This window comes from Pseudophryne corroboree (assembly GCF_028390025.1).
Source record: "Pseudophryne corroboree isolate aPseCor3 chromosome 3 unlocalized genomic scaffold, aPseCor3.hap2 SUPER_3_unloc_1, whole genome shotgun sequence".
Classification (NCBI taxonomy): Eukaryota; Metazoa; Chordata; class Amphibia; order Anura; family Myobatrachidae; genus Pseudophryne; species Pseudophryne corroboree.
Window position 1 is genome coordinate 7,061,930 of NW_026967493.1, and position 13,641 is coordinate 7,075,570.

Genomic DNA, 13,641 nt, shown 5'->3' on the forward strand with positions numbered 1-13,641 from the left:
GATAAACAGCGAGTCAGATTTCCTGACTCCAGTCGTCCTGGAAACATATATTTTTTGGGTCCTGACAACGTCTAGCAACTTGGAGTCCTCCAAGTCCCTAGTAGCCGCAGGCACCACAATAGGTTTGGTTCAGGTGAACGCTGAAACCACCTTAGGGAGAAACTAAAGGACGAGTCCTCAATTCCGCCCTGTCCGAATGGAAAATCAGATAAGGGCTTTTACAGGATAAAGCCACCAATTCTGACACGCGCCTGGCCCAGGCCAGAGCCAACAGCATGACCACTTTTTCTGTGAGATATTTTAACTCCACAGATTTAAGTGGGTCAAACCAATGTGACTTTTGGAACCCAAAAACCACCTGGAGATCCCAAAAGTGCCACTGAAGGCACAAAAGGAGGCTGTATATGCAGTACCCCTTTAACAAATGTCTGAACTTCAGGGACTGAAGCTAGTTCTTTTTTGGAAGAAAATTGACAGAGCCGAAATTTGAACCTTAATGGACCCCAATTTCAGGCCCATAGATACTCCTGTTTGCAGGAAATGTAGGAATCGACCCAGTTGAATTTCCTCCGTCGAGCCTTACTGGCCTCGCACCACGCAACATATTTTCGCCAAATGCGGTGATAATGTTTTGCGGTTACATCCTTCCTGGCTTTGATCAGGATAGGGATGACTTCATCCGGAATGCCTTTTTCCTTCAGGATCCGGCGTTCAACCGCCATGCCGTCAACGCAGCCGCGGTAAGTCTTGGAACAGATAAGGTCCTTGCTGGAGCAGGTCCCTTCTTAGAGGTAGAGGCTACGGATCCTCCGTGAGCATCTCTTGAAGTTCCGGTTACCAATTCCTTTTTGGCCAATCCGGAGCCACTAATATAGTGCTTACTCCTCTCCATCTTATCAATCTCAGTACCTTGGGTATGAGAGGCAGAGGAGGGAACCCATACACTGATTGGTACACCCACGGTGTTACCAGAGCATCTACAGCTATTGCCTGAGGGTCCCTTGACGTGGCGCAATACCTGTCGAGTTTTTCCCAACGGTTTATAATCATGTGGAAGACTTCTGGGTGAAGTCCTTACTCTCCCGGGTGGAGGTCGTGCTGAGGAAAACTGCTTCCCAGTTGTCCACTCCCGGAATGAAAACTGCTGACAGTACTATCACATGGTTTTTCGCCCCGCGAAGAATCCTTGCAGCTTCTGCCATTGCCCTCCTGCTTCTTGTGGCACCCTGTCTGTTTACGTGGGTGACTGCCGTAATGTTGTCCGACTGGATCAACACCGGCTGACCTTGAAGCAGAGGTCTTGCTAAGCTTAGAGCATTGTAAATGGCCCTTAGCTTCAGGACATTTATGTGAAGTGATGTCTCCAGGCTTGACCATAAGCCCTGGATATTCCTTCCCTGTGTGACTGCTCCCCAGCCTCGCAGGCTGGCATCCGTGGCCACCAGGACCCAGTCCCGAATGCCGAATCTGCGGCCCTCTAGAAGATGAGCACTCTGCAACCACCACAGGAGGGATACCCTTGTCCCTGGTGACAGGGTTATCCGCTGAAGCATCTGAAGATGCGACCCGGACCATTTGTCCAGTAGGTTCCACTGGAAAGTCTTGCGTGGAATCTGCCGAATGGGATTGCTTCGTAGGAAGCCACCATTTTTACCCAGAACCCTTGTGCATTGATGCACTGAGACTTGGTTCGGTTTTAGGAGGTTCCTGACTAGCTCGGATAACTCCCTGGCTTTCTCCTTCGGGAGAAACACCTTCTTTCTGGACTGTGTCCAGGATCATCCCTAGGAACAGAAGACAAGTCGTCGGAACCAGCTGCGATTTTGGAATATTGAGAATCCAATCGTGCTGCCGCAACACTACCTGAGATAGTGCTACACCGATCTCCAACTGTTCCCTGGATCTCACCCTTATCAGGGAATCGTCCAAGTAAGGGATAACTAAAATTCCCTTCCTTCGAAGGAATATCATCATTACGGTCATTACTTCAGTAAAGACCCGGGGTGCCGTGGACCATCCCTACGGCAGCGTCTGAACTGATAGTGACAGTTCTGTACCATAACCTGAGATACCCTTGGTGAGAAGGGTAAATTTTGACATGAAGGTAAGCATTCTTGATGTCCCGAGACATCATGTAGTCCCCTTCTTCCAGGTTTGCAATCACTGCTCTGAGTGACTCAATTTTGAATTTGAACCTCTGTATGTAAGTGTTCAAAGATTTTAGATTTTAGAATCGGTCTCACCGAGCCGTCTGGCTTCGGTACCACAATAGTGTGGAATAATACCCCGTTCCCTGTTGCAGGAGGGGTACCTTAATTATCACCTGCTGGGAATACAGCTTGTGAATGACTTCCAAAACTGCCTCCCTGTCAGCGGGAGACGTCGGTAAAACAGACTTTTGGAAACGGCGAGGGGAATACGTCTCGAATTCCAATTTGTACCCCTGAAATATTACCTGAAGGATCCAGGGGTCTACTTGCGAGTGAGCCCACTGCGCACTGAAATTCATTGAGAACGGGCCCCCACCGTGCCTGAACTTGTAAAGCCCTAGCGTCATACTGAGAGCTTGGCAGAGGCGGAAAAGGGTTTCTGTTCCTGGGAACTGGCTGATCTCTGCAGCCATTTTCCTCTCCCTCTGTCACGAGCAGAAAAGAGGAACCCTTTTGTCCGCTTGCCAACCAGGACTGCGCCTGATAATACGGCGTCTTATTTTGAGAGGCGACCTGGGGTACATCCCCTTTTTTAAGGCAATACTTCCAAATGCCGTTTGGAATCCGCATCACCTGACCACTTTACTAGTATAATTGGACAACGCACTTATACTTGATGCCAGTCGGCAAATATTCCGCTGTGCATCATGCATATATAGAAATGCATCTTTTTTTTTTTTTTTACTCAATAATGTTTAATTCAATATACAGTTCACAAAAACATATTTTACCTCTTGATAAATGTCTTTTTAGATCCATTCTAGTTAAAATAAGAAAGAAAACATTTTCTTATTGTTTTAACTTGTCGTGGGCAAAAAAAAAAATCATATACAAAAATAATCACTTGCACACTACAGATAAAACAAAATGATCAACCTTGACAAACTTGTGATTCCTCTACGTTGTCATCGATGACGAGCATCCAGCATGGCAAATGCTTGTGTTTTGTTGGCAGTGAGGGAAGTGTCAGTTTGACTCATTTAGTGACGATTGTTCATAGTGTTGACAATGTGTGTGTACTCTAGGTTGTTTTTAAAGGAATAACTTTTTCTATTTGAAGAAAACAGTTTATTTTAAAGGGGAAAAGAAGAGATTTATTTTAATGAAAATGTGAGAAATGTTCGTGAGCATTTGCTTATTTTTTTTTTTTTTTTTTTTTTAATTGTTTATTTTAGTTTTCAGGTTACAAATATCACAACAGCTCCCCACCACACGTGGGGTGAGCTGCTTCGTGTAACAATATACTACCAGAAGTAGAGATATAACCGTAATACAAAGAACATGCGGTTCCCAACATGCAAAATAAAAAATAAAAAAAATAAAAAAAAGTAAAATAAGAGCCATTAACCCAGCATTTGTTAGAACGAGAAACAGCAATGGATTATGCGTCGGGGTGAACAGAGGCTATTCAGTCTTATGGGAACCGGAGATTAGACTCATAACTATAGCAATATAAAGAAAAAGACTAAAGCGAAAGAGAGCATAAAGAGAGAGAAGGGGAGACGGGGAAAGATGGGGAGGGAATAGAATAGGGGGGAGAAGAGACAGGGTTGGAGGCACCTCCGGTGCGCCCCCGCATTCCGCTGATCTCGTACAGGGCGCTAGTACAAAAAGAGAAAGTGCTACTTGAGGGACACGAAGAGGACAAATTAAGGGTAAGCCTGTATCTACTCGTCAGGTAAGGAGATTGCAAAGATCATAGTAGGAGAGCCATCGAGCCTCCGGGGGATCGTACTCCACCTGCGGGAGCCTGAGAGTCGAACCATAGTTCCCAACTCAGGAGAAACTGGAAAGATCTATTATGAAGGTATGCAGTGATTTTTTCCATGCTTGCGAGGTACCATACTTTGTTGATGACCTGTTTAATAGGGGGGGGGCTCCCTCTGTTTCCATTGGAGGGCAATTGAGCACCTAGCCGCGTTTAGAATCTGTGTCAGTAGTTTACCGGAGTTTGGAGGTGCGTTGGCAATGGGGAGGCCTAGCAGGAAGGACCAAGGGTCTTTTTTCACCTGGGTCTTGAGTACTGCGCTTAGCAAGCGTGCGACTGCGTCCCAAAATAGCATGATTTTAGGGCACGTCCACCATATGTGGAGGAAAGAGCCATGTCCGCCGCATCCTCTCCAGCACATGGGCGATGAGGAGGAAAACATTTTGTGGAGTCTAGAGGGGACAAAATACCACCTGTATAAGATTTTATATGCGTTTTCCTTTACTAGGGTTGAGATCGAGGACTTCGCGGCCGCGGTGAAGACATCCGACCAGTCATAGTCATCGGGTACCGGACCTAGGTCCCGCTCCCATTGGAGTATGAAAGCCGGGGTCGTCGTCTGGTCCCATGTATGGAGAAGGGAATACAGTAGGGAGATGATTCCTCGAGCGAGCGGTTTGTGATAGCAGTAGGACTCCAGAGTGGTGAGAGGCTGGAGCGGGGACGAGTTCGATAGAGAGGTGACAAAATGTCTTAGCTGGAAATAGGTAAAAGGATTCGCCTCCGGGAAGTCAAATTTCGACATGATATCCGGTAAAGGTGCACAGGCACCCTCAGAGAGCACATCCAGAACAAAGCGGATATTCCGTTCCAACCATGGACGCGAGCGGGTCAGAGACTGACCCGGGGCGAAAGAAGGGTTGTCCCACAAGGGGGTAAGCACCGAGGGATATGATAGCAGGTGAAAGTGACGCGTGCAATAGTCCCAGATCTGGCAAGTGAATTCCAGCACCGGGTGCAGTTGTAGATGAGGAGATCTAGTTCTAGGAGGGGATAAAAGTAGGGACGACAAAGATGGAATGTGACTAAGCGCTGTCTCCAACTGGAGCCAGCGTATGGACTGCATAGGGGCGAACCAGGTCACTGCTTGGCTGAGATGGGTGGCCAAATAGTAAAGACGGATATCTGGAAAGCCTCTACCTCCATCTTGCACTGGTTTGCGCAGAGTGGAGAAACCTATCCTAGGAACCTTGTTTCTCCACACAAAGCGGAGCAACCGTGAGTGGACTTGTGCTAAAACTGAGTCCGGAACTTTCACTGGCAGCGTCTGGAACAAATAAAGTAGGCGGGGGACAATGTTCATTTTCAGAGCTACGATACGACCCAGCCAGGAGATAATTAGTGATTGCCATTTATGGAGGTCGGCTTTAAGGTTTTTAAGCAATGGCGAGAAGTTTTCCTTATATAAGTCTCCGTATCGGCGCGTAATAAAGATCCCCAGGTAACGGATTTTAGAAGCGCACCAGGAGAATTTAAAGTTGTTTTTCATGTGGGACAGTCGGGGAGGGGGGATGTGGAAGGGGAGAGCTTCCGTTTTGGACCAATTAACTTTGTAACCCGAAACATGGCCATATTCAGACAGGAGGTCAAAAAGGTTCGGCAAAGAAGTGTGCAGCGAGGAAAGCGATAGGAGGACATCATCTGCGAACAGAGAAATCTTGTAAACAGAGCCCCCCACCTCCAGCCCATCAATGTCGGGCGAGGCTCGTATGCGGGCTGCTAATGGCTCTATTACTAAAGCAAAGATCAGAGGCGAGAGTGGGCAGCCCTGTCTGGTACCGTTGGAGATGTCCAGAGGGTCCGACTGCACTCCATTCACAGATACTCTGGCGGAAGGGTTCGAGTACAAGGCCTGAATTCCCATGAGAAATTCCCCCTGAAAGCCAAAATGAGCAAGAGTTTCGAACAAAAAGGGCCAACCTATCCTGTCAAATGCTTTCTCCGCGTCCAGAGAAAGCAAAAGAGCAGGAGTGTGTGTGAGGTTGATGTGGTGAGCAAGGCTAACAACGCGCCTCGTGTTGTCTCGGGCTTGGCGGCCGGGGATAAATCCCACCTGATCGTTATGGACGAGGTGGGGTAAGACACTATTCAATCGGAGGGCTAGGATTTTTGCGTATATCTTGATATCCGAATTAAGTAGCGAAATAGGTCTATAGTTAGCGCAGTTAGATGCGTCTTTGCCGTCCTTGGGAATAACTATAATCTTAGCCTCCAGAGCCGATTTGGAGAATGAAGCTCCCTGTAAAACAGCGTTGAAGAGGGATGAAAGGTGGGGCGTAAGCTGGGGGAGAAAAGTCTTGTAATAGGCGGCCGTAAAGCCGTCTGGGCCAGGCGCCTTGGTAAGTTTTAGGGACTTAACCACGGTGGCAATTTCTTCGTCGGAGATCTTTGAGTTTAATTCTGCAGCAGCCGATGGGCTCAGACAAGGCAGTTGGCAGTGGGATAGGAAGGTACGAATAGCCCCAAGAAAGTCCGGCCTCGCTTGAGTGGGCCCATGGGCATTGTACAACTTTTCGTAGAAGCGAGAGAAAGTTTCAGTGATACGTTTGGGATCAGCTGTTTTCTTGCCAGGAGAAGACTGGATAGATAAAACGTTGTTCCTTGCAAGCTTCGCCCGAAGCTTGGAGGCTAGTAGTCGATCAGCTTTATCCCCTTTTTCGTAAAAGGACTGATTGAGCCATTTCAGGCTGGTTTCTACCTTCGCCGTCAGGAGCATGTTTAGTTCCCCCCTGGCCGTGGACAAGGATGAGAGATCTGCTTCGGACCCTGTTTTTTTATGTTTCAGTGAGAGGGAAGCGACCAAGTCCGAGAGCTCCCGGATGCGTTTGGATCTGGTCCTCTTATTATAAGAGGAGGTACTGATCAAACATCCACGTATTACCGCCTTGTGGGCATCCCACAATAACATAGGAGAAACAGACGGGGATGTATTTGTCTCAAAGTAATGGGAGATTTCGGCGGCTATGTGGGCTTTCGTTTGGGGATTGAGAAGGAGTCTGTCATTCAGTCTCCACACAGGGTGGCGAACGGGAGGATGCGGACCCGGGATGTCCACAGTAGCCGGGCCGTGGTCTGACCACGTGCTAGGGTGGATGGAGGTGTCAAGGATACATTGAGCAGGTTCCGAGCTTAGAAATATCATGTCCAGTCTTGTGTAAACATCATATATGGGGGAATAGTATGTGTAATCCTTAGCATTTGGCTCTTTCACTCTCCAAGTATCAAGGAGAAGGTGTCGTGATAGCAGGAGATTCAAAGCAGCTGCATTGCGCGAGTGAGAGGAGCGCATTGATCTGGGCAGAGGTTTAGATCTGTCCAGGGTGCTATCCAGAGTGACATTAAAGTCCCCTCCCAAAACCACGTTACCGCGTCTGTGCAGGGCTAAGAGGCTATTTAGGGAGTGGAAGAAAGGGGCCTGGAGCTGATTTGGAGCATATACATTCAGGAATGTATAGGGGGATCCGTTCAACAACCCCACTAGCAGCAGGTATCTACCTTCAGGGTCCCTCCATATTTCAGAGGGGGTGAAATCTAGGTGGCTAGCAAAGAGTATAGTGACCCCCTTTTTCTTGCGCATGGGGTCGCAAGCATGGAAAGTGTGTGGGAAGGATTTTGACCTAAGTTCTGGATGTGATTTACCCGAGAAGTGGGTCTCTTGTAGAAATACGATGTCGCCTTTAAGTTGTTTAAGGGACTGAAAAAGGAGGGAACGTTTACGTGGGCTATTCAAACCCTTCGTGTTCAGAGTAACTATTCTAAGAACCATGGTATAGGAGTGGAGCACTATTCATGCGGGAGCGCACCAGCGGAACCCCAGGGGAGATAGGGGAAAGGAAAGGGGAGGAGACCAGAGAAAGAGGAGGAGAAAGAGTAAGAGAACAGAGGAAGAACAGGCATAGGTTAGTACCAGTAACTAGAAGACAGAGAAAATCCATTCTCATTAGTCGGACCCAAGGAAGGAATAGACCTGCAGGTCTAGCTCGTCCGACGTCGACCTCGGAGGTCGAGTGGGGGGTGGGTGAACCCAGCCGATCGGAGAGGAGACCGGGTCCCGTGTGTGAGCAAAATCAATTTAAGTGTACATATTTGCAGTTAGTAAGCAAAAGGAGCTAACGGGGAAGGGAAGAGGGGGGGGGGGGAGGGAGGAGAACATATTTAAAGGAACTGAGGTTAAACATGTCATGGCGATTACAAAGCAACAGTAGTAACACTAGGACTAGTTTGAAGTAAGAAAAGAAGGCGAGGCCCAGTCGGGCCGCCCGGGACAGGAGCCCACGCGGACAGCCGCGAAGAACCCCTGCCCCGGGGACCCGAGAAGGCCCACCCACCATATATTCAACAAGACAATAAACGGTAAACAACAGTTATATAGGGGGCCCCGCACCACACGGAAATCCCGGTGAAGCGCAACGAGCCCCCCTGAGGTCTGCTAAGAACCCGTGTGGGCATCAAGTCCCTGCAAGACCATCAACATATGCTGAGTCATGTATCTGGAGAGGCATGGGATACCGGTCCGACGGTGTTCCAATTTGGGGAAGGGGCTGCGAGGGGAGGGGAGGTGTTGACTGGGAGAGGGCGCTGAGATGCGGCCGGAGGGCCGGAGATGTTCAATTGATGGAGTAGCTGTAGGGCCTCGTCAGGGGACCTGGCAGAGAGGAATTTGCCATCTGCCCTGACCTGGAGGGCAAAGGGAAAGCCCCATCTATATCTGACGTTGTTGTCTCTCAGGGTTTTGGTTATGTCCTTTAGTTCCCTTCTTCTATTTAGCGTAACCGGTGACAGGTCCTGGAAGATCGAAAGGTTGGACCCTTCGAAAGAGGTGATCGGTGACCTCCGGGCTTTGGCGTAGATTTGGTCTTTAACAGCAAAGTAGTGAAAACGTAGAATCACATCCCTTGGTGTTTTAGCGTCTTGAGATCTAGGGCGCAGAGCTCTGTGAGCCCTATCTAGGAGTAGCATGTCATCCGGAATGGAGGGGGCAAGTGAGCGGAAGAGGCGGAGCAGGTAATCCATGAGGTGGGTTTGTTCAACCGTCTCGGGGACGTTACGGATTCGAAGATTGTTCCGACGGCCTCTGTTGTCCAAATCTTCTTGTTTATCCGCTAGCAGCATGACATCTGTACGCATTTGCGTCATCTCCTGTTCCGATTCTTGTTGGAAGGCGATGAGCTCCTCTTGTTTTCTTTCAATGGCATCAACTCTGGAGCCCAGGCTGTCAACATCAGTTTTCAGACCAGAGATAGCCTCCTGCACCTCCGCACGAATTGATTTTTTAATATTGCGCATTTCGGACAGAAGAAGGGCGACGTCTGCTTTTGTGGCGGGGGAAGAGGAACAGTCATCCTCTGAGTCTCGATCAGAGGTGGGTGGAGGTGAGGATGATTTCCGGGTGGAGGATGGAGTAGAATTCTTGAAGTAGCCCACCAGGTTATGGGCGTTCGTCTTTTTCCCCCCTTTAGGCATAGTGGTGGAGAGAGGTGAAGTAGATTGGTAGTCAACACCTGGGCAGGTATGGGGGAGCTCCTATAGCATTAGAATCACACACGGGATCGGGTGCATTACTTAGTGAGATCACATGGTAGGCGGTTCACAGAGGATGGCCCGGCGAGTCCGGCCGGGTGCGCTAAAACGTGTAGGTACACCCCTAAGCTCCAACCAATTTGGGATCTTCTGATGGCTGAGGTTTCTATTAGGGTCGCCCTATGCACCGCAGCCGTTGTATGTGTAGGTGTAAGAGGTAGCGCCTTGAGGGTCCCCCGAGTGGCACCGGTATTTATATGCCCACGGTTGTTTATCAGATCCCTGCTTGGGTGCAGCGCAGGAGATGCGGGATCTTCAGGGGGTTGGAGTTACAATACGGGGCACCACAGTGCAGTAGAGGGCACCACAGTTGCGCTTTTAGAGGCACAGGTGCGTATGTTTGCGTATCACAACCCTACCCAGATGCACCCGGAGAGAGCAGCATCGCCCTCAATAGGGGACACCTAGGGGGGGAGAAAGCATGTGATAAGGCCGCACCGTAGTAGGGGCGAGAGCATCCACTGGGGAGGTTAGAGATTAATAGTGGTCAGCGCTTCCCGTCTTCCTTGTTTTTGTAACTGCGTGGGAGGTGCGAACAGAGATAGATGTCGCCAGCCCCCCGTTCGTTTTCCCGGGTGTTATTAACCAATATGCAGTCTCCGGTAGTGCGTCTTATCTCACTAGCACACCACCAGTACCCAGTCAGGCAAGAATATAGGTGTGTGGCACGTTACCGCAGGGGAACTGCGGGTACAGCACAGCCTCCGAGGGTGTGAGGGACTCCGCAGTCACAGGGGCCAAACTGGCGAGGGGTAGCTGCAGCAGGTAGCAGCAGGCCGGATAGGGGCGGCTGCAGCAGCTGATAGTGTTAATGCTAATGTTGCCCCAGCAAGGGTAAGTATCAAACAGAGCCGGCTGGGGAACTCCCTATGGCAGGCTGCACTATGTGGGAGACAACAGAAACACCGGCTCTTAGCAGAGAACACAGCCCGGGAACCAGCTCCCCTTCTTAATGCAGGAGTGTGGGCGGCAGTATGCAGCGGGGAGAGAGCAGAGAAGTCACCTCAAGATGGCCGCCGAGCGTCTCCCGATCTCGTCCGCTCTGCAAGATCTCCGGCGTCCTCGGGCAGCACAGGTAGGCAGCGGGTGGATGGCAGTCACTGCTAGCCGCGGCCAGCGGCCGTGCGGGTGCCGGGGATCAGGTGGAAGTCCGCGGTCAGATCCGGCGGCTCACGGAGCTGTCGCCGGTACAGGGCGGAAATCTAGGCCCCGGCTTGAGGAGGTCCCGTAGGCCGCAATCCGCGGGAGCTCAAAGGGCAGCTCCCTGACTCCGCGGCCTAGACAGGGACACTGCTGGGGGAACAGGAGGGACAGGGGAGCCGCTGGTAGCAGAGATGGGGCACGGATGTGGCAATAATAGGAGGTTTGGAGCCCCAAAACACAGGAGCTCGTATAGAGCGTGACTATCTCCTCCAGCAGCCAGGCCACGCCAGAAATGCATCTTTTAATTGCTCTATAGGCAATAATATACTGTCCTTATCTAGGATATCAAATTTCCAGTCAGGGAATCTGACCACGCCAACCCAGCACTGCACCTCCAGGCTGAGGCGATTGCTGGTCGCAGTATAACACCAGTATGTGTGTAAATACATTTTAGGATACCCTCCTGCTTTCTATCAGCAGGATCCCTAAGGGCGGCCATCTCAAGAGAGGGTAGAGCCCTTGTTCTTACAAGCATGTGAGCGCCTTATCCCTCCTAGGGGGTGTTTCCCAACGCACCCTAACCTCTGGCGGGAAAAGGTATACTGCCAATAACTTTTTAGAAATTATCAATTGTTATCGGGGGGAAACCCACGCATCATCACACACCTCATTTTATTTCTCAGATTCAGGAAAACTACAGGAAGTTTTTCCTCACCAAACATAATACCCCTTTTTTTGGTGGTATTTATATTATCAGAAAAGTGTAAACTTTTTCCATTGCCTCAATCATGCAATGTGTGGCCCTATTGGAAATCACGGTTGTCTCTTCACCGTCGACACAGGAGTCAGTATCCGTGTCGGCGTCTGTATCTGAGGTAACGGGCGCTTTAGAGCCCCTGTATGAGACGTCTGGACATGCACAAGCTGAGTAGCCGGCTGTCTCATGTCAACCACTGTCTTTTATACAAAGCTGACACTGTCACGCAATTTCAACAGTACATCCACTCAGGTGTCGACCCCCCAGGGGGTGACAACACTATTACAGACACTCTACTCCGTCTCCTCATCATTTTTCTCCTCATACATGTCGACACAAACGTACCGACACACAGCACACACACAGGGAATGCTCTGATAGAGGACAGGACCCCACTAGCCCTTTGGGGAGACAGAGGGAGAGTTTGCCAGCACACACCAGAGCGCTATATATATACAGGGATAACCTTATATAAGTGTTTTTCCCTTTATAGCTGCTGTATTGTTTATACTGCGCCTAATTTGTGCCCCCTCTCTTTTTTAACCCCTTTCTGTAGTGTGACTGCAGGGGAGAGCCAGGGAGCTTCCCTCCAACTGAGCTGTGAGGGAAAATGGCGCCAGTGTGCTGAGGAGATAGGCTCCGCCCCTTTCTCGACGTCCTTATCATCCGTTTTTTTTGTATGTTTTGGCAGGGGTTAAATGCATCCATATAGCCCAGGAGTTATATGTGATGCATTTATTTTAGCCATAAAAGGTTTTCTATCGATTTATTGCGTCTCAGGGCGCTGCCCCCCCAGCGCCCTGCACCCTCAGTGACCGGAGTGTGAAGTGTGCTGAGAGCAATGGCGCACAGCTGCGGTGCTGTGCGCCTACCTTTATCTGAAGACAGGAAAGTCTTCTGCCGCCGATTTTTCCGGACCTCTTCGCTCTTCTGGCTCTGTAAGGGGGCCGGCGGCGCGGCTCCGGTGACCCATCCAGGCTGAACCTGTGATCGTCCCTCTGGAGCTAATGTCCAGTAGCCTAAGAAGCCCAATCCACTCTGCACGCAGGTGAGTTCGCTTCTTCTCCCCTTAGTCCCTCGATGCAGTGAGCCTGTTGCCAGCAGGTCTCACTGAAAATAATAAACCTAAACTAAAACTTTCACAAAGAGCTCAGGAGAGCCCCTAGTGTGCACCCTTCTCGTCGGGCACAGAAAATCTAACTGAGGCTTGGAGGAGGGTCATAGGGGGAGGAGCCAGTGCACACCAGGTGATCCTAAAGCTTTCTTTAGATGTGCCCTGTCTCCTGCGGAGCCGCTATTCCCCATGGTCCTTACGGAGTTCCCAGCATCCACTAGGACGTCAGAGAAATATATGTTCAATATCAATAATCATCCCCCCTTTTTGGAATCCAACCATGCAAGGTCAGACCCACAACCTGAGAATGTGTACTGAGTACAGTGTAATATGACACACACACACACACACACACACACACACACACACACACACACACACACACACACACACACTGAGCACAATTAACCCACAGATTTCTCCAGGGAGACACATAAGTATGAGGAAGCCAGCCAAACAGCGCCCCTTTAGCCAATAATAATGTCAGCTGGGCACAGACTAAGTATCCCTAATAGGGTATTTATACTCCTAATACTGCCCCCCCCCCCCCCCCTTTTTGTAGGGAAGCTGCGCTTCCCTGCCAGCGTTTACAGTGTGAGCTGCAGAGGGAAAATGGTGCTGGTGAGCTGCAGGATCCTCTCATAGTGAAGCCCCGCCCCCTTAATGGCGCTCAGCTTCCCGCTTTTTTATACTGGCCTGTTATGTCTATAGCCAGTGTGGGTAACAGTGGTGGCTCAGCGTGCCCCTCAGCAGCAGGACACTCTATATGAAATGTCTTCCTGAGCCCCCTGGAGCGCAACCTGCACTCAGAGCTGCACTCCTACCCTTGTGCCGCCATTCCCGCTAACCAGGACGCCGACACTGTACTCACCACTCTTCTGTCTTCTGACTCTGTTAGGGGGTGGCAGCGTGCTGCGGGAGGGTATGCTGTGCCGTGGTGTGGCTTGCGAATGGCTCCCTCAGGAGCTCAGTGTCCTGTCAGCAGAGAAACGGGACCATTAACGCTAAGGAAGTTGGACCGTTCTCCCCCCTAAGTCCCACGAAGCAGTCAGGCTGCTGCCAAATAAGT